Raw genomic sequence first — 18,879 nt, forward strand, 5'->3', positions numbered from 1 at the left:
ACGGCATCGCGGGCATTTTCGCAAAGGATTACTGGGAACGGATGCGCGGGACGCCAGAGGGTGAGAATAACACTATTTTTTTTTTTTTTTTACATTCTATCTTTTACTACTGATGCTGCATAGGCGGCCTCAGCAGTAAAAAGTTGGTCACACTCGTCAAACACTATGTTTGACGAGTGTGACCAACCTGTCAATCAGTTCTCCAAGCGATGCTACAGATCGCTTGGAGAACGCTAGCATTTTGCAAGCTAAATACGCTTGCAAAATGCTAGTTTTTCCGCGGGAAAATCGCGGGAATTTAAAATGCGATTTTCCCGCGGACTGGAATTCCGGAATTCTCGCGGTAATTTCCGCGAGAGTTCCGGTACGTGTGCACTTAGCCTAAGGCCTGTTTCACTCTCTCTATCTCTCCTCCCCGGGCTACGGTTCCTTTAAAATTCTTCATTCATCGAATCCGTCAATAAAACAGTCCGGTGGCATCCGTTCACATCACTTTAGCAACGGATCCGCTTTCCGGCATTTTGGCGGATTTTGACTGAAACAAAAAACTGAAGTGTGAAACAGGCCTAAGTTGGTGTCAAATACATTATATCCACAGAATAGGTGGTACCTATATAATATCGGGGGGTCTGACCAGAGGGACCCCACCGATCACAATAACATGGGTCCAGTGTCTCCATTGTGAAGGGAGCAGTAGTGCATATGCGCTTCAACCACTCAATTCACTGTATCGCTCTCTCGCAGAACCAATGAAGAGACTGGAGCAGTGGTCACACATGGATCCCGCTGCTCCATTCACTGTATATAGTAGTCACACATGCACACTGTTACTCTAATCACTGTCTATAATGGCCGAGCATGTGCACTACCACTCTATTGACTGAGTGTAATGTCTGAACATACTCACTACCACTCTATTGACTATCTATAATGGCTGAGTATGTGCACTACCCTTCCATTCACTGTCAATAGTGGCCGAGCATGTGCACTACTACTCTATTGAGTGAGTATAATGGCCAAACATGTGCGCTGCCACTCTATTGACTGTCTATAATGGCTGAGCATGGCCACTACCATTCCATTCACTGTCTATAATAGCCCAGCATGCCCACTACCATTCCATTCACTATCTATAATGGCCAAGGATGCCCACTACCATTCCATTCACTGTCTATAATAGCCCAGCACGCCCACTACCATTCCATTCACTATCTATAATGGCCAAGGATGCCCACTACCATTCCATTCACTGTCTATAATAGCCCAGCACGCCCACTACCATTCCATTCACTATCTATAATGGCCAAGGATGCCCACTACCATTCCATTCACTGTCTATAATGGCTGAGCATGGCCACTACCATTCCATTCCCTGTCTATAATGGCCGAGTATGACCACTACCATTCCATTCACTGTCTATAATGGCTGAGCATGGCCACTACCATTCCATTCACTGTCTATAATGGCCGAGTATGGCCACTACTATTCCATTCACTGTCTATAATGGCCGAGTATGGCCACTACCATTCTATTCACTGTCTATAATGGCTGAGCATGGCCACTACCATTCCATTCACTGTCTATAATGGCCGAGTATGGCCACTACTATTCCATTCACTGTCTATAATGGCCGAGCATGGCCACTACCATTCCATTCACTGTATGGTGGCCGTGCATGTGCACTACCCCTCTATTGACTATCTTTCGTAATGACTGAACATGCCCACTACCTTTCCATTCACTGTCTATATTGGCCACGCATGCCCACTACCTTTCCATTCACTGTCTATATTTTGGACGAGCATGTGCACTACAACTTTATTGACTGTTTATAATGGCCGAGCATTCCCACTACCATTCCACTCACTGTCTATAATGGATGGCCAAGCATGCCCACTACCGTTCCATTCACCGTCTATAATAGATGACCAAGCATGCCCACTACCATTCCATTAACTGTCTATATTGGCCAAGCATGCCCACTATCATTCCATTCACTGTCTGTAATGGCTTAACATGTCCACCACCATTCTATTCACTGTCTATAATGGATGGCCAAGCATGCCCACTACCGTTCCATTCACCGTCTATAATAGATGTCCACCACCATTCTATTCACTGTCTATAATGGTCGATCATGTGCTTCACTGCACTTGCACTTTACTGTCACTTTACATCATTGAGAAGAAATTCATGAGACACAAAAACATTATTGAGGTAAAGGACAAAGGTGTAGTGTCCTCCCACATAATAGATCAATACCACATAATCAAGTGGTGGAGAACTCCAAGCAAAAAACTGATCAAGGAAAAATGGAGTAGCCACAAACCACCAATAAATTAAAAAACATTTATTGAAACAATACAAAAGCATACCGTAAATACCATGAGTATATAAATATGTCAAAATAAGGAGCCCCACATCTCTCCTTTATACTCACCTTAGCCACATTCCCCTGCGCATTGCTTTGGTCTCTGCAGCGTGTGGTCTCTGGTTGAGCCCGGCAGTTGTGTTCTAGTGATGTCATTAGCCTCAAACACACAGGCTGAATGGCGAAGGAGGGATCATTGGCTCTCTCCTCCATCTTTATTTTCTAATCCAGACGGCAGCTGTGACGATGGCACTGGGCCACTGTTCAGCATCGGGTTCCCTTTGATTCAGGGACCATGAGATCTGACGCTGTGGATGTCCCTGATGGCGACCTTAGGGCCCACATTGCCTATTTGGTCACCAGACCAATCTCCGGTTATCATTGCATTCAAGACAAAAGCGGGACTCATCGCTGAACAGGACCGGATTTAGGGGGGCCCAAGGGGCCCGGGCCCTGGGCCACCCACCAAGCGGGGACCTCCCACCAATATAGGGATAAATATCTCAAAACATGTAAAATACACATCTCTCTTTGCTATGAACCGTTTCTAATGATAAGGAACATTTAACAAATGAGAAACTATTGAAAGTGTAGGGACTTGGCTACGGTCCTACATCTCAGTGGCTGGCGCAGAGCGGCAGAGTCATGGCACCTGTGTCAGCATCCTTTGACCTGGCTAGCCAGACTTCCTTAGTACCTGTATCTAATGCTTAGCTTATGGCATGCAACAGCCTTCTCCGATCTCAACAGAAGCTTCTAGGCGTGCCGCGCTACTATTCAGTTATATCGCTTCCTCGGATTAGATCAGATGAGTTTGTTCAGTTCAGCTACCTTCGAGAAAGGAGGCGGAGCCACAATGTCGGCGCGAGAAGACGATTCTCCACCGTGGAGCACGGCAGGACTTCACTCTGGATCTTCAGTCACTGAAAATCCAGAGTGAAGTGGTTCAGTCTTCACAGTGTCGCGGTGGGTGAGTATGATCTCTATCTGTCTGTGTGTGTGTGTCTGTCTGTGTATCTTTCTTGCAGCTCCTGCCCTACACAGTACCATACTGTATATACAGGTCCACACTATATCCTGCATTACAGTGTCTGTGTATACTGTATGTGTATAGTGTGCACCTATTTACAGTTTAGTGCTGTGTATGCACTTTATATAGCCCCTCAGCCTCTATTCTATATACAGCCAGCACATCAACTGCCTCTGATACATACAGCCAGGTAAACAGCCTCTGATATATACAGCCCGGCAGCAGCCCCTCATATATATACAGCCCAAATGTAGCTTCTAATATATACAGCCCAGCAGCAGCCCCCCATATATATATATACAGCTCAGCAGCAGCCCCTCATATATATACAGCCCAACAGAAGCCTCTCACACATATACAGCCTCCAGCATATAAAGCCTCTCAAACATATACAGCCCAGCAGAAACCTCTCATACATATACAGCCCAGCAGCAGCCTCTGACATATAGAGCCCAGCAGCAGTCTTTGATATAGACAGCCCAAATTTCTTCAATGTATATACATACGTAGATATTTTAATCTTTAATTCCCTTTCAGAACTTCAAGGGTTGACAAGGTCATTTTGTTACTTTTAGATTACCATCATGGACAATCATGAAGGAGATAGGCACAGACATCGCACAAGAATTTGGGAGTCTGGGGCTTCTAAAAGATGTAAGGCAAAAGAAGCAACAATGAAATCAACAGAAGAGATAGCGAAGACAAGAAATTTGGATGAGTCCAACACTGTTCATTCAAGGCAAGTGTTGGAAAGGAGTAATGACCTTGTAGAATCTGTTCAACCTAACAATGCTTCAGTGGAAATGGTTGTTGATCCTGGCAGAGAAAAGGCTGAAGTAGTAACGTGTACAACTGAAGAACACAAAGAAAAGGAGACTGATAGTGGCACATCTTATGAAGAAGGTGAAATTGAGGGCCCACCATGGTGCGATGACATTGGACTTTGACCATCCATTATTTTGGAACAGATGAAAGATTAGTGGCTGAAAAGGGGTGTATCAACAATCCAGCACTGTGATGAAAGTTTGTTCTTTGCACACTCGGTTCAGCAACCTAGAAAGGACCGTAATATTCCAAGAATGTGCACACTTGGTCTTTTCCGTCGTCAAAATCACAATGGAGAAGTCATAACAAGGAATTGGTCATGCTTCTCTCTCTCTAAAGGACGCATTTACTGCTTCACGTGCAGATTGATGTGCTTTATTACAGCATCTGAGTCTTCTCAGCTTTCGTCTAATGGATTCTTTGATTGGAAACATTCACAAGAACGTATAAAAAGTCATGAGCAGCCAGCGGAACATCTGAACTCTACAATTGCTTTCAATATGAGGTTAAAAGCGAGTGGGCGAATTGATACAGGGCTAACACAACAGGCTCAGGAGCATTATTGGAGGTCAGTATGGAAACGAGTATTAAATATTATTCAGTTTATTGCTGAGGGTGGCTTAGCATTTAGAGGAGATAACAAATTGGTTGGATCACCTAGAAAAGGAAACTTTCTGGGCATTCTTCAACTCATCGCCAAGTACAACGACTTTCTTGCACAGCATATCAAAACTCAAGCCAATCGCGGTAAGTGTCATACAAACTACCTGTCATCTACAATTATGGAAGAAATTATCATTGTAACGGGCGAACAAGTCCTCAGAGAAATTATTTCTCTAGTTAACAAATCAAAATACTACTCCATCTCTTTGGACTCCACACCCAATGCAGCTCACGTTGACCAACTAACCCTTGTATTGAGGTATATGGAGAAAGATGGCCCTGTGAAATGCTTTGTTATATTCATGGCAAACGAAGGCCATGGCACTCAAAACATGTTCAATGCCTTGTTGGAATTTTTGAAGAGACATGACCTAGACCTGGGAAATTGCCACGGTCAAAGTTATGACAATGCATCTGCAATGAGTGGCAAATACAATGGCCTGTAAGCCAAAGTGAGAGAGAAGAACAATCTTGCATTCTGGATTCCTTGTACGGCACACTCTTTAAATCTGGTTGCTAAAAATGCTGTAGAAAGCTGCTCGAGTGCTGTGCATTTTTTTGACTTCCTTGAAAAGCTGTTCCTCTTCTTCACAGTCTCAACGCATTGGCATCAGCTCCTGACTGAGGCTTTGAAAAATATTGACTCAGCAACAGCATTGACTCTCAAACGTGTCACAACAACGCGTTGGTCCTGCAGAGCTGACGCTACTAAGGCCCTTAAGCATGACTATCAGCAGATTAAAGATGTACTTAAACAGATTGCTGATGACTTTGAAGAAAAAAGCTGTGTACGGTATGAAGCAGAAGGACTGTTAAGAAAAATGAATCAGATTGAAATTGATATTAACACCACCTTCTGGAATGATATTCTGCAAAGAACAGATGCTACTAGTAAAAATCTACAACACGCAAAACTCGATCTAAACACTGCTGTGGCATCACTTACCAGCTTTAAAAACTATGTCGCATCAAAGCGTGACTCCTTCAAAATTTATGAGAAGCAAGGCAAAGAGCTGTCTGGTTCATCTGAGTATGTTCAGACGATACCTCGACACAGGCGCCGAAACGTGTCTCAATCCATTGGATTATGGCCATACGGAAGAAGTGCAACTCAGCCCTTCTGAAAAATACAGAACATTGATCAGTTTATTGCTTCTCTTGACCAATGTCTTCAAGCATATAAAGATATGTCAAGCAAATTTAGCTTTTTTAGCCACCTGAAAGAACTGTCTTCAGACGAGCTTAAGGCCACATTAGAGCAACTTGTCAGGTCTTATTCAGATGACTTGGACATTACATTTATCGATGAACTGTGTCAGTTTGTAACATTTGCCAATTTATTCACAGACGAGGAGCCAAAAGATATCAGCACTAAACTTTTCATGTACAAGCTTATCTTGGAAAAGGGTGTGCAGGACACTTTCCCAAATATTGAGATAGCTCTAAGGATATATCTAATTTTGATGGTAACAAACTGCAGTGGTGAGCGTTCCTTCTCAAAACTCAAATTAGTTGAAAACCGATTAAGGACATCCATGAAACAGGAACGACTTGTAAATTTGGCTATCATGAGCATCGAGTCAGATATACTGCGTGAATTGGACTTTAGTGACATCATTAGTGATTTTGCAGCACGAAAATCAAGGAAAGTGCCTGGATTGTAAAAAATGAATGATTTTACCTGAATTACTCTGCGTAAATGATGTTTGTAAATTTACTTGCGTTTGTTTCATTTAGTGTTTTTGTATTACATATTGCAACACCTTGAAAAATGGGCCTCCCTCCAAAATGGGCCCCGGGCCACCCACCTCTTAAATCCGGCCCTGTCGCTGAAGAGGATAAATCACCATTCGAGCCATTAGTGGCATTGTTATTTTTCCCATTGCTTTGCCTGTGTGTCAGTCTTCACTGCATCTCTGGCATTCTATCCACCCAAGATGCTCAGCATGAAAGTAGTGCCTAAGGCCTGTTTCACACTTCCGTTTTTTGAAGTCAGTCAAAATCCGCCAATTTTAGAAAAAAACGGATCCGCCGAAAAAGGGGCGGATCCGTTTTTTTCCCCCATAGACTTACATTAGTGGCGGATCTTGACTGACGGTCTCCGTCCCACCCGTTTTTTGGCGGATCCGCCAAGATTTTAGAGTCTCCCGGGCGGATGAGACGGACCCTGCAACGTTTTTTTTCCTTGATGGTCCGTCAATTTTAAGTGCGCATGCCCGGAAGCTTAAGTGCGCATGCCCGGAAGCTTTACTCCGGAAAGCATTTTACCCCTGTAATGCCGTTCCGGGAGCGGTGAAAAATCTCTCTTTCTCCTTCCAAACCGCGGTCGCTTTAAATTTTTCATCTTCGGAGGATCCGTCCATATTAGCGTCCGCTGTCATCCGTATGTCACAATGGAGGCGGATCCGTTAATTTTCATTTTTCGCGGATGTCAACTGTCCGCCATCAACAGAAGTGTGAAACAGGCCTAAAACTGAGCAGGGATATAATGTAGGAATACTGTGTGATGATGATCAGTAAGCAGAGCTGCATCTTTTGCCTGCCATCTTTGGGCACAGCCTTTAATGTTTTTTCTGCTCATTATTCTTCTGCCTGGGCTCCCAGGAGGGTCTGGGCATCTGTCTGAATCAGGAGCTGACACGTCTGCATTCTATTAACACGCCAGAGATTAGTAGAGGCTGGAAATACAGAGGGGACCCAGCAAGAAGCAGATGTGATAGACTGAAGATTAGCAGTCCCATTATCTGCATGCAGCCGAGCTGTCCACACATTACTGAGACTGGAGCTTGGGCTATTACTCCAGCTTCGCCCGATGAATACTGACAAGGACTCAGTGTAAGCAGCCGCACGGGTCTCACCATCTTGGCTGGCAGACGCTTTACACCAAAGCGGTTGCAAATCACAAAGTTAATGGGTTTCTGTCACCATCTGATCAGTATGACCAAGAGCAATGGTACTTCAATGGACGAGCAATTTACCTCCCATCCCCCCTGGTGAAACGGGGCATATGGAAATGTGCCCCAAAATGTTGTAAATCCTTTACTTATCTATTACTGATCTCATGAGTTCCAGCCTGTTCTATACTCCAATCGCAGCCAAAGCTGCATTCACACTTGTGATCTTGATAAAACAATTTTTTCCAGTCTAGACAATCCTCTGTGAGCTAAAAATGTATATTTTGGCAAAATAGCATGTTCCTGTGCAGCAATTTTTTTTCTGAAAATTCACCTACATTATGGAGCGACATAATGCGATTCATTGTGCGATGTTTGGCTGTGCGCCATGCCTGGTCAAAGAAACCCAAATCTGTACCAGCTTGCTGAGCTGTCTTTTCAGGGCCTAGACCTCAACTTAATGGGAGCCAGTGGTGTAAGTGTAAGGAGGTGGCAGGAACCCCCACGTGCCTTCTCTCTCCTGAACGCTGTTCACATGTGTCACATGCGGCGCCTCATTGTTATTAATGTATAGTGTAATGTTTATGTACTGTGATGTAATGTATCTGCCATGTACTGTGTATTTGTTTAGGATTAGGGATAGAAGTTAAGGCCCTTTTACATTTAGCGATGCACCAGCGATCCAACCAGCGATCCGACCCGGTCAGGATCGCTGGTGCATCGCTAAATGATCGCTAGTGAGCTTTCATACAGAAAGATCTCACAGCGATGCAGCAGCGACGCAGCGCACGATACTTACCATTCACACACAGCGATCCAGACGTCCTCCCGCCCGCCTCCAGCGTCGCTCGTCGTCACAGCAGGAAGCCCAGCAGGAAGCGCCCGATGAGAAATGGAGCCGGACATTCTCGCGCGATCAGCGATGAGCAGCGGGGGAGCCGGTCGCTGGTAAGTATCACACATAGCGATATCGCTAGCAATATCGCTATAACGTCACAAAACCAGTGACGTTTTAGCGATATTGCTAGCGATATTGCTTAGTGTAAAACCCCCTTTAGTGTAGAGTAATATCGGAGTTAGAATAGAGGGGGCACATTAGAGAATAGATAATAGTGTCAGTTGAGGCACAGTCAGTAAGGGGTTATTCTGTGCGGAGGAGTTAGAGCAGAGCAGGTAGGTATAGGACAGACACTTCCTGATTAGAGGGAGAAGCCAGGGCAGGTTATACTGTAAGAGAAGCAGTGGAGCAGACAATGACTGGCTGTGGGGATAATTCTGCTACGGCAGTAAGGGGTCCCAAGCTGAGAATAGTGCAGTCAGGCACCAGCTCAACAGGACTACCCCCAGGAAGGATCCGGGGTCTAAGACAGGGGGGGGAGCAGCTGAGATTTCGTTCCTGGCACCTTTCCCAATTGGAACCGAACGAGGGGCTGACAGGGAGCTGGTGACGTGGAAGGCACAGATGGGACACAGACTGTCCAAAGAGATTGCCCGGATGGCAGGGGAAAGGAAGGCATGGACAGAACAGAGTCTGACTAGAGGTACGGCCTCGAACGCCGGGAAGAGAGAGAGATTACAGAAAGAATAGAGTCTGCCCGAAGGCAGGGAAAGTACAGGATATGTGGCTCTGTGTGAATGTGCTGCCAAGGCGATGAGTGCCCTTTTAATAATAATAATAATAATAATAATAATAATAATAATCTTTATTTATATAGCGCCAACATATTCCGCAGCGCTTTACAGTTGAACAGTTTCAAACACAACAGTCATAAGTAACAACGTTAACAATACAATAATTAAAGCGAAATAAGACGACCCTGCTTGTGGAGCTTACAATCTACAATGAGGTGGGGGAGATACAAAGCATAGGTTTGTATTGATAAGTAAAGTTGAACTGTTGGAAAAAGACTGTTACTGCGAAGTGTTTTGTGGAACTGGGAAACCAGGAGCTGGAGTGACAGAACTGGAAGGAACCCTGACAGTAACCGTGAGTGTTCTGCTGCGAACGCAGCATGTGCAGCAGAAGGGACATTGTGTTTTGTCTGTGGGGCGCCAGGGTGTGGGAACAGTACAGCCCATTGCCACGTCTACCACCCTGGCTGCCTTACATAAGCTTGTGGGCCCCAATGCAAAGTTTCCAACAGGGTCCTCAATTAGCACAAGTCATTAATTGTAGAGTTGAGCGAAACAGGTCGGTCAGATTCAAAAATCGCCGACTTTCGCCAAAGTCGGGTTTCGCCAATCGAAACCCAACCCTAGCGTGAGGTCGGCCATGAGGTCGCAGATCAGCACGACAAAGTTGCGTTTCAAATGATGCTTTCAGCGCCTTTCCTCACCCAATGATGAAGGACGCACACTGTGGGCAACGCGATGACATGCGCAGCAGCCAGCACCATCTTAAAAAAGGGCATTGAAGTTATTGGCTGGCTTTGTGTGGCGTCACAGTGGGTCTAAAAGGCTGTGAACGCTGACCGCCATCTTACTTCTGCCGATCTTACAATAGGGAGAGGTGCTGCTGCTGATTCTGAACAGGGAGAGCCTTAGGCAGGGAAGAAGTAAAAAAAAACTGCTTCTGCTGATAGCGCTTTTCACTGTACAGTTAGTCTGCAGTGAAAGGGGAGGATTTTTGTTGTGTGCAGCAGCGCTGGTGGTGATTAGGCTGCCTTTTAAGGTTACCTACTAGCTGCATTGCTGTGTGCACACTGCTGTTCAAACTGCTTTTTTCAAAGCACTCCAAATTTTATTATTTTGTCCTGGTGAGTTACTGAGCATTCATTTTTTCACACACCGTCTAGCGGTGTATGCTCCTCACACACTACCGTGTACCGGCTGGTATCACGGACAAATAGAAGCTATCTGGGTGTGACTCTGGAAGAAAAAGCTGAGGAGTTTGTCCGTTTTTCCAGACCTACACCTTAGAGTTGTGTCCATTTTTCAAACAGTTTCGTATATCTGCTGTTTGATTACAGTCAAAACTAGACAGAAAAAGCGTGTGTCAGTCCGTATACAAATACATGGAGCTTGACAATTTTCCATACAGACACCGTACAGCGGTGTACGCTCCTCACACACTACCGTGTACCGCCTTCTAGCACGGACAAATAGAAGCTACCTGTGTGTGACTCTGGAAAAAAAAGCAGAGGAGTTTTTCCATTTTTCCAGACCTACACCTTAGAGTCATGTCCGTTTTTCAAACAGTTTTGTATATCTGCTGTTTGATTACGGTCAAAACTAGACAGAGACAGCGTGTGTCAGTCCATATACAAATACACAGAGCTTGACAATTTTACATACACACCGTACAGCAGTGTACGCTCCTCACACACTACCGTGTACCGCCTTCTAGCACGGACAACTAAAAGCTACCTGTGTGTGACTCTGGAAAAAAAAGCCGAGGAGTTTTTCCATTTTTCCAGACCTACACCTTAGAGTCGTGTCAATTTTTCAAGCAGTTTTGTATATCTGCTATTTGATTAAAGTCAAAACTTGACAGAGACAGCGTGTGTCAGTCTGTATACAAATACATGGAGCTTGACAATTTTCCATACAGACACCGTACAGCGGTGTACGCTCCTCACACACTACCGTGTACCGCCTTCTAGCATGGACAAATAGAAGCTACCTGTGTGTGACTCTGGAAAAAAAAGCAGAGGAGTTTTTCCAGACCTACACCTTAGTCGTGTCCATTTTTCAAGCAGTTTTGTATATCTGCTATTTGATTAAAGTCAAAACTTGACAGAGACAGCGTGTGTCAGTCTGTATACAAATACATGGAGCTTGACAATTTTCCATACAGACACCGTACAGCGGTGTACGCTCCTCACACACTACCGTGTACCGCCTTCTAGCATGGACAAATAGAAGCTACCTGTGTGTGACTCTGGAAAAAAAAGCAGAGGAGTTTTTCCAGACCTACACCTTAGTCGTGTCCGTTTTTCAAACAGTTTCGTATATCTGCTGTTTGATTACGGTCAAAACTAGACAGAGACAGCGTGTGTCAGTCCGTATACAAATACACGGAGCTTGACAATTTTACATACACACACCGTACAGCGGTGTACGCTCCTCACACACTACCGTGTACCGCCTTCTAGCACGGACAAATAGAAGCTACCTGTGTGTGACTCTGGAAAAAAAAGCTGAGGAGTTTTTCCAGACCTACACCTTAGAGTCGTGTCCATTTTTCAAACAGTTTCGTATATCTGCTGTTTGATTACAGTCAAAACTAGACAGAGACAGCATGTGTCAGTCCGTATACAAATACACGGAACTTGACAATTTTCCTTACACACATCGTATAGAGCTGTCCGATTCTCCAACAGTATTGTATATCTGCCGTTCACATTACAGTCACTTTTATACCTAGTCAGCGTATGTGTGTAACACTCCGTAAATACATATATGGAGATTGTTAGTTTCACAAAAATCGTATACAGCTGTACACTTCTGATACAGTTCCATATATCTGCTTGTTGGATGATGGTCCTATACATACTGTGAGAGCGTCTGTGACTAACATAATATATACGTTGATTTAATTTGTTTAATACACCTTACACACCTGGACGTTCCTCATACAGTACCATCTCTCTGCTGGTATTTTTGGTACATTTTGCCAAACATGAGGAAGTATGGTGGAAGAGTTCGCGGACGTGGGCAGGGGGACGCAGCTGGTACTGATGGTGGTGGTGCATCAGCTGGTTCTGGCAAAAGCACAATAGCAGCTAAGGCAGGAGGTGTTGAGTCTGCGTCATCATCTGGCCCAAGAAGGCCTGTAAGCCTTTCCTTGGAGTAGGAAAACCGCTTTTATAGCCGGAGCATCAGGAACAGGTTTTGGCATACATTGCCGAAACAGCCACCAGCTCTATTGCCTCCTCTTCTGAACGGTTGAAACCTGCAAGCACAGAGTCGTCAGTGCAGGGTTCTGGTCATAAATAACCCCTTTCTTTGTGTCCTTCACCCCCACCAAAAGTTAAGGATGCGGCAGCCCACACTTCAGATTACTCTGTGGAGCTCTTTTCACATACCATGCCTGGGCTATCCAGTCAAATCCTGAATTCCCCAGTCCAAGATGAATCTGACATGGAGTGCACTGATGCACAGCAACTGCTAGATGATTCTGCTGGTACATTGACCCAGAGCACTACATTGCCCTCGCAGTCTACTGAGCCAGAATCTGACCCTGATGAAACTCAGGTGCCCCTTCCCACATACTATACCACCTTACATGGTGACACAGAGGAAGGTAAAGAGGAAGGTGCAGATGACTTTGAAGAGGAGATGATGGATGACCCAGTTCTTGACCCGGATTGGCATCCATTGGGGGAGGAAGGTGGCGCTGGCAATAGTTCAGACAAGGAGAAGGATCCGCAGCAGGCATTGACATCTCAGCAGCGGTTATCTAGCAGGCCCATAGCTGTCCTAAAACGTGAAACAAAAACTAAAAGAGTTGCAGGACAGCTTGACCAGATGGTCAACTTAGCACAGCGTGCAAGGCCAGAAAATGTTTACCATAGTAGGAAGAGTGCAGTATGGCACTTCTTTGTCCAAAATCCTACTGATGAGGCAAAGGTTACCTGTAATAAGTGCGGAAGGACCTTTAGCCGAGGTAAACAACTCAGAAATTTGAATACCAGTTGCATGCTTAGACATTTAATCAACATGCACTTGCAAGTGTGGACGGACTACAAAACCTCAGGTAGCACATGTGCACCTGCTCTGACTGAAGGTAGCCAATAATGCTCCATCGCTACCCCCACTGTAAGACCACCGCCACCATTAAGCACACCACCAGCACTAAATGTGGAGGTGTCGTTGCAAGGCCAAAGCACTCAGGGAATCACAATGGCTTTGCAACACAACACTAAATCTAGGCCATCACCACCAATACCATCACCAACCCCCTCTCACTCCATCTGGTCCACCGCTACTTCCCCCATATGCAGCTCTCCAGTCAAGCTCACCCTACCAGACACTCTGAGTAGGACAAGAAAGTACTCATCCTCTCATCTGCGAACACTGTGTTTGAACGCCTACATTGCCAAACTAATCTCATTAGAGATCATGCCCTACCGGTTGGTTTAAATCGAAGCTTTCCGTGACCTCATAGCCTACGCTGTCCCACGCTATGACCTACCCAGTTGGCGCTTCTTTTCTCGAAAAGTCATCCCTGCCCTCCACCAGCATGTGAAAGACCGCATTGTCCATGCACTAAAACAGTCAGTGAGTGGAAAGGTGCACCTCACAACGGATGCATGGACCAGTAGGCATGGACAGGGCTGTTACATGTCCATCACTGCACACTGGGTTAATGTGGTGGATGCAGGCTCCACTGGGGACAGCGGCGGTGGAACAGTGCTGCCTAGCCCACGGTATAGGAAACAGTTGGCTGTAGGCTTTCGCTCCTCCTCCTCATCTATCCGCGAAAGCTCATCCACAGAGCGCAGTCGCACGAGCACTACATCCGCAGCTGGCAGTGTTGCACACGAGGTGTCCCACTATCGAACAGCTAGCGGTAAGCGTCAGCAGGCTGTGTTAAAGATGATGTCTTTGGGCAACAACAGACACATGCCTCATGAAATATATACAGAGATTTACTGTTATCCATAAACTGTATAGAGCTGTACGATTCTGATACAGTACCATATATCTGCTGGTATTTTGGGTCCATTTTCAAAAACATGAGGAAGTATGGTGGAAGAGGACGCGGATATGAGCATGGAGGGTCACCTGGTACTGATGGTGGTCGTGGTGCATCTGCTGGTAGTGCCAAAAACACAATAGCAGCTAAGGCAGGAGGTGTTGAGCCAGCGTCATGGTGTAGCTCTGGAAGGCCTGTAAGGCTCCCTTTCCTAGGAGTAGGTAGACTGCTTTTAAAGCCGGAGTATCAGGAACTGTTTGTGGCTTACATTGCTGAAACAGTCTCCAGCTCTATCGCCTCCTCTTCTGAAGTTGTAAAAAATGCAAACACTGAGTCATAACTGCAGGCTTCTGGTCAGTAGCAACCCCTTTCCTTGTGTCCTTCACCCACACCAAAAGTGAAGGATGTGGAAGCACACACCTCAGATTACTCCATGGAGCTCTTTTCACATACCATGCCTAGGTTAATTAAAAATAGGGCCCATCATGTACTGGAGCAATGTAAATGGGGCAGATCAGACACTGGAGCAGCATCTCAGGGGCACATTATACACTGGAGCATTACAAATGGGGCCCATTATATATGGAGCATTATTGGAGCCCATCATACACTGGAGCAACATCCATGAGGCCCATCATGTACTGAAGCAATGTAAATGGGGCAGATCGGACACTGGAGCAGCATCTAAGGGGCCCATTATACACTGGAGCATTACAAATGGGGTCCATTATATATGGAGCATTATTAGGGCCCATGATACACTGGAGCATCATCCATGAGGCCCATCATGTACTGGAGCATTGTAAATGGGGCAGATCAGACAGTGGAGCAGCATCTAAGGGGCACATTATACACTGGAGCATTACAAATGGGGCACATTATATATGGAGCATTATTGGAGCCCATCATACACTGGAGCATCATCCATGAGACCCATCATGTACTTGAGCAATGTAAATGGGGCAGATCAGACACTGAAGCAGCATCTAAGGGGCCCATTATACACTGGAGCATTACAAATGGGGCCCATTATATATGGAGCATTATTAGGGCCCATGATACACTGGAGCATCATCCATGAGGCCCATCATGTACTGAAGCATTGTAAATGGGGCAGATCAGACACTGGAGCAACATCTAATGGGCACATTATACACTGGAGCATTCCAAATGGGGCACATTATATACGGAGCATTATTGGAGCCCATCATACACTTGAGCATCATCCATAAGGCCCATCATGTACTGGAGCAATGTAAATGGGGCAGATCAGACACTGGAGCAGCATCTTAGGGGCACATTATAGACTGGAGCATTACAAATGGAGCCCATTATATATGGAGCACTATTGGAGCCCATCATACACTGGAGCATCATCCATGAGGCCCATCATGTACTGGAGCATTGTAAATGGGGCAGATCAGACACTGGAGCAGCATCTAAGGGGCCCATTATACACTGGAGCATTACAAATGGGGCCCATTATATATGGAGCATTATTAGGGCCCATGATACACTGGAGCATCATCCATGAGGCCCATCATGTACTGAAGCATTGTAAATGGGGCAGATCAGACACTGGAGCAGCATCTAAGGGGCACATTATACACTGAAGCATTCCAAATGGGGCACATTATATATGGAGCATTATTGGAGCCCATCATACACTGGAGCATCATCCATAAGGCCCATCATGTACTGGAGCAATGTAAATGGGGCAGATCAGACACTGGAGCAGCATCTTAGAGGCACATTATACACTGGAGCATTACAAATCGAGCCCATTATATATGGAGCACTATTGGAGCCCATCATACACTGGAGCATCATCCATGAGGCCCATCATGTACTGGAGCATTGTAAATGGGGCAGATCAGACACTGGAGCAGCATCTAAGGGGCACATTATACACTGGAGCATTACAAATGGGGCCCATTATATATGGAGCATTATGTGGAGCTCACCAGATACTGTATAGAACATTATATGTGACTAATTATTTGGTATAGAGAAATATATGGGGCTCATTATTCTGTGTGACGCACAATGTGGTGGCCATAACACTGTATGGAGTAATATACTGTCCTGTTTTTGAGCTATTGTACAATTTAAAACAGATCAGTCATGTCATGTAAGCAGTTTAGTATGTGTCATTGTACTATACCTATATTTCTGTGGCGTATCAGAGCATCATGAGTTGTGGTATGTGTTAAAGGGGCGCCTGACACTCTTTGGCCCAGGGCACAAGAAAACCTGGAGCCAGCCCAACCCCCCCCACAACTTTAGCCAAATAACCCTCAGTTTTCAATGGGTAACTATTATTAGGAAGTAAATTAAGGTTGACAAGCTTCAGTTATAAGAATTGATGTTTTTGGCATTGAAAAGGGCACTGTAGGTGTGTTTACTGTCTTCCACTCCCTGCCGACTTTGCTTCCCCATTGACTTGCATTGGGTTTCGTGTTTCAGTCGGCCTCCGACTTTTGCCTATAGTCGGCCGATTTCGTTCGACCCGACTTTTGCGAAAGTCAGGTTTCATGAAACCCGACTCGACCCGAAAAAAGGCAAAGTCGCTCATCTCTAATTAATAGTAATGAGTGAACGTACCCAGATAACGTGTTATCTGAGCAAGCTAGGGTGTTATTTGAGCATGTTGGGTGATATTTCAGCATGTTCCAGATCCATCTAGATAAGAGTCAAATCACTGTGCTTCTCACATAAGGGTCAGCCCATACCACTCAGAATTCTACGGCAGCAGACTGGGCACCTCTTGTCATGTGTCACAGGTTGTTGTGAAGGATACCCGTTACCTTTCACCTGATAGAAGTCTCTCAATCTCTGCAGTGTTTTGATGCACTACATTCGGGCAAATGTTAAGACCAAGGAAAGAGTTGAGCTCAGCATGAACTTGCATGGGACTGTCTCTTCCAAGCCAACTGTACCCCATTGGCATAAAGAATATTGCTGGTTTGACTAATGATAATTTTGACACAACAACATACAGTGCATGTTAGTATATTGCCCATATAGTCCTTTGAACCTGGTCATATATGTTCTCTCACATTGGGTGACAAAGGAACAATCTTTCTGGGAATAATGTTTCAATGAAAAATCATTGACTGAAAGGTCTTTCATCCAACTTTTTGCCAAAAATTGAGGCTGAATTAATATCAAATGACGACGGTCTGTAATCAGTCGACTAAACCAATCGCTCAATCTTAAGTTGGCCATACACAATGGATAGCAGCCAGTCGAATCTTCAGCTAACTTTTCTGACTACTCATACACATAAAAAATAGCTGTTGGCCCATCCAACTCCTACATACACATGAGATCTCCACTTAATGGGGCGTTCATGGATTGCTAATGGGGAGTGAGGGGAAAGCCGGTGCCAACAGCTTATCTCACCTCTATTAATGGGATCGGGAATAACTACCCAATAACTGGAATGATTTAATCATAAAAGGGGGAGGAGGGAACAAGGGAGAGTCAACTCACTGCAATCTGAAACACCTTGTCAGCAGATTACGCCACAGGGAGCCGCCTTAGTCCAGGCAGATATAATCATGTCGAAAAAAAGTGGTTCTCCGGCGATAATGGAAAAACAGGTAAGGCCGGGATCACACATGCAAGAAACTTGGACGAGTATCGCAATGTTAATACCCGGCACTGCCGCCGGCACTCGGGAGCGGAGCGTGCGGCTGCATAGAAATGCATGCAATACATACATTTATTTAAGTTTATTAACAGTCCAACATGTTGACATGACACAGTGCAGTACTACAGAAAAAGCCTACGAGTTTCAGTTAGTGTGAGACCACGACTAAGGCACGTTAGCCGAAAAACGTTGTTTTTTTCTGCCGACATGTCGGACTTTTAATATGCTTAAATAAATGTGAAGTTTTAGGGTATGTGCACACGTTGCGGATTTTGTTGCGGATCCGCAGCGTTTTTGGACACGCGGAATTCCATCAAATCAGCAGTGTAGTGCACAACCAATGTTAGAGAATGGTAAATTAAGATTTGCTGTGCACATGCTGCGGAAAAATCCTCTCTCTCTCAACAAACAAATCCGCACAGCAAAGCGCATTAAAATCCGCATCAATTACGCATGAAAACCGCAGCGTTTTTCCTTGCGTTTTCTTCCAAGAGATGCGGATTCTCTACAGAAAATTCCGCAGCCTAATCAGTAACGTGTGTACATACCCTTATCAGGGCCGGCTCCAGGTTTTTGTGGGCTCCGGGCGAAAGTGTCTCAGTGGGCCCCTTTAACACGTACCAAAATTCATGATGCACAGATACGGCAAAGAAATAGGTATAGTACAATGCCAAAGATATTCCTTACTTCTTATATTACATGAGTGATCTCTATTGTAAATTCTACAATAGCTCAGAAACCAGCAATTCCTCGCAGAGCACAGTGTGTGCCCTAGTGGGGATTCAAAAGTTCTCATTTAA

The sequence above is a fragment of the Dendrobates tinctorius genome, unplaced genomic scaffold (genome assembly GCF_039654945.1).
Source record: "Dendrobates tinctorius isolate UK_male_01 unplaced genomic scaffold, ASM3965494v1 ptg000065l, whole genome shotgun sequence".
Taxonomy (NCBI): domain Eukaryota; kingdom Metazoa; phylum Chordata; class Amphibia; order Anura; family Dendrobatidae; genus Dendrobates; species Dendrobates tinctorius.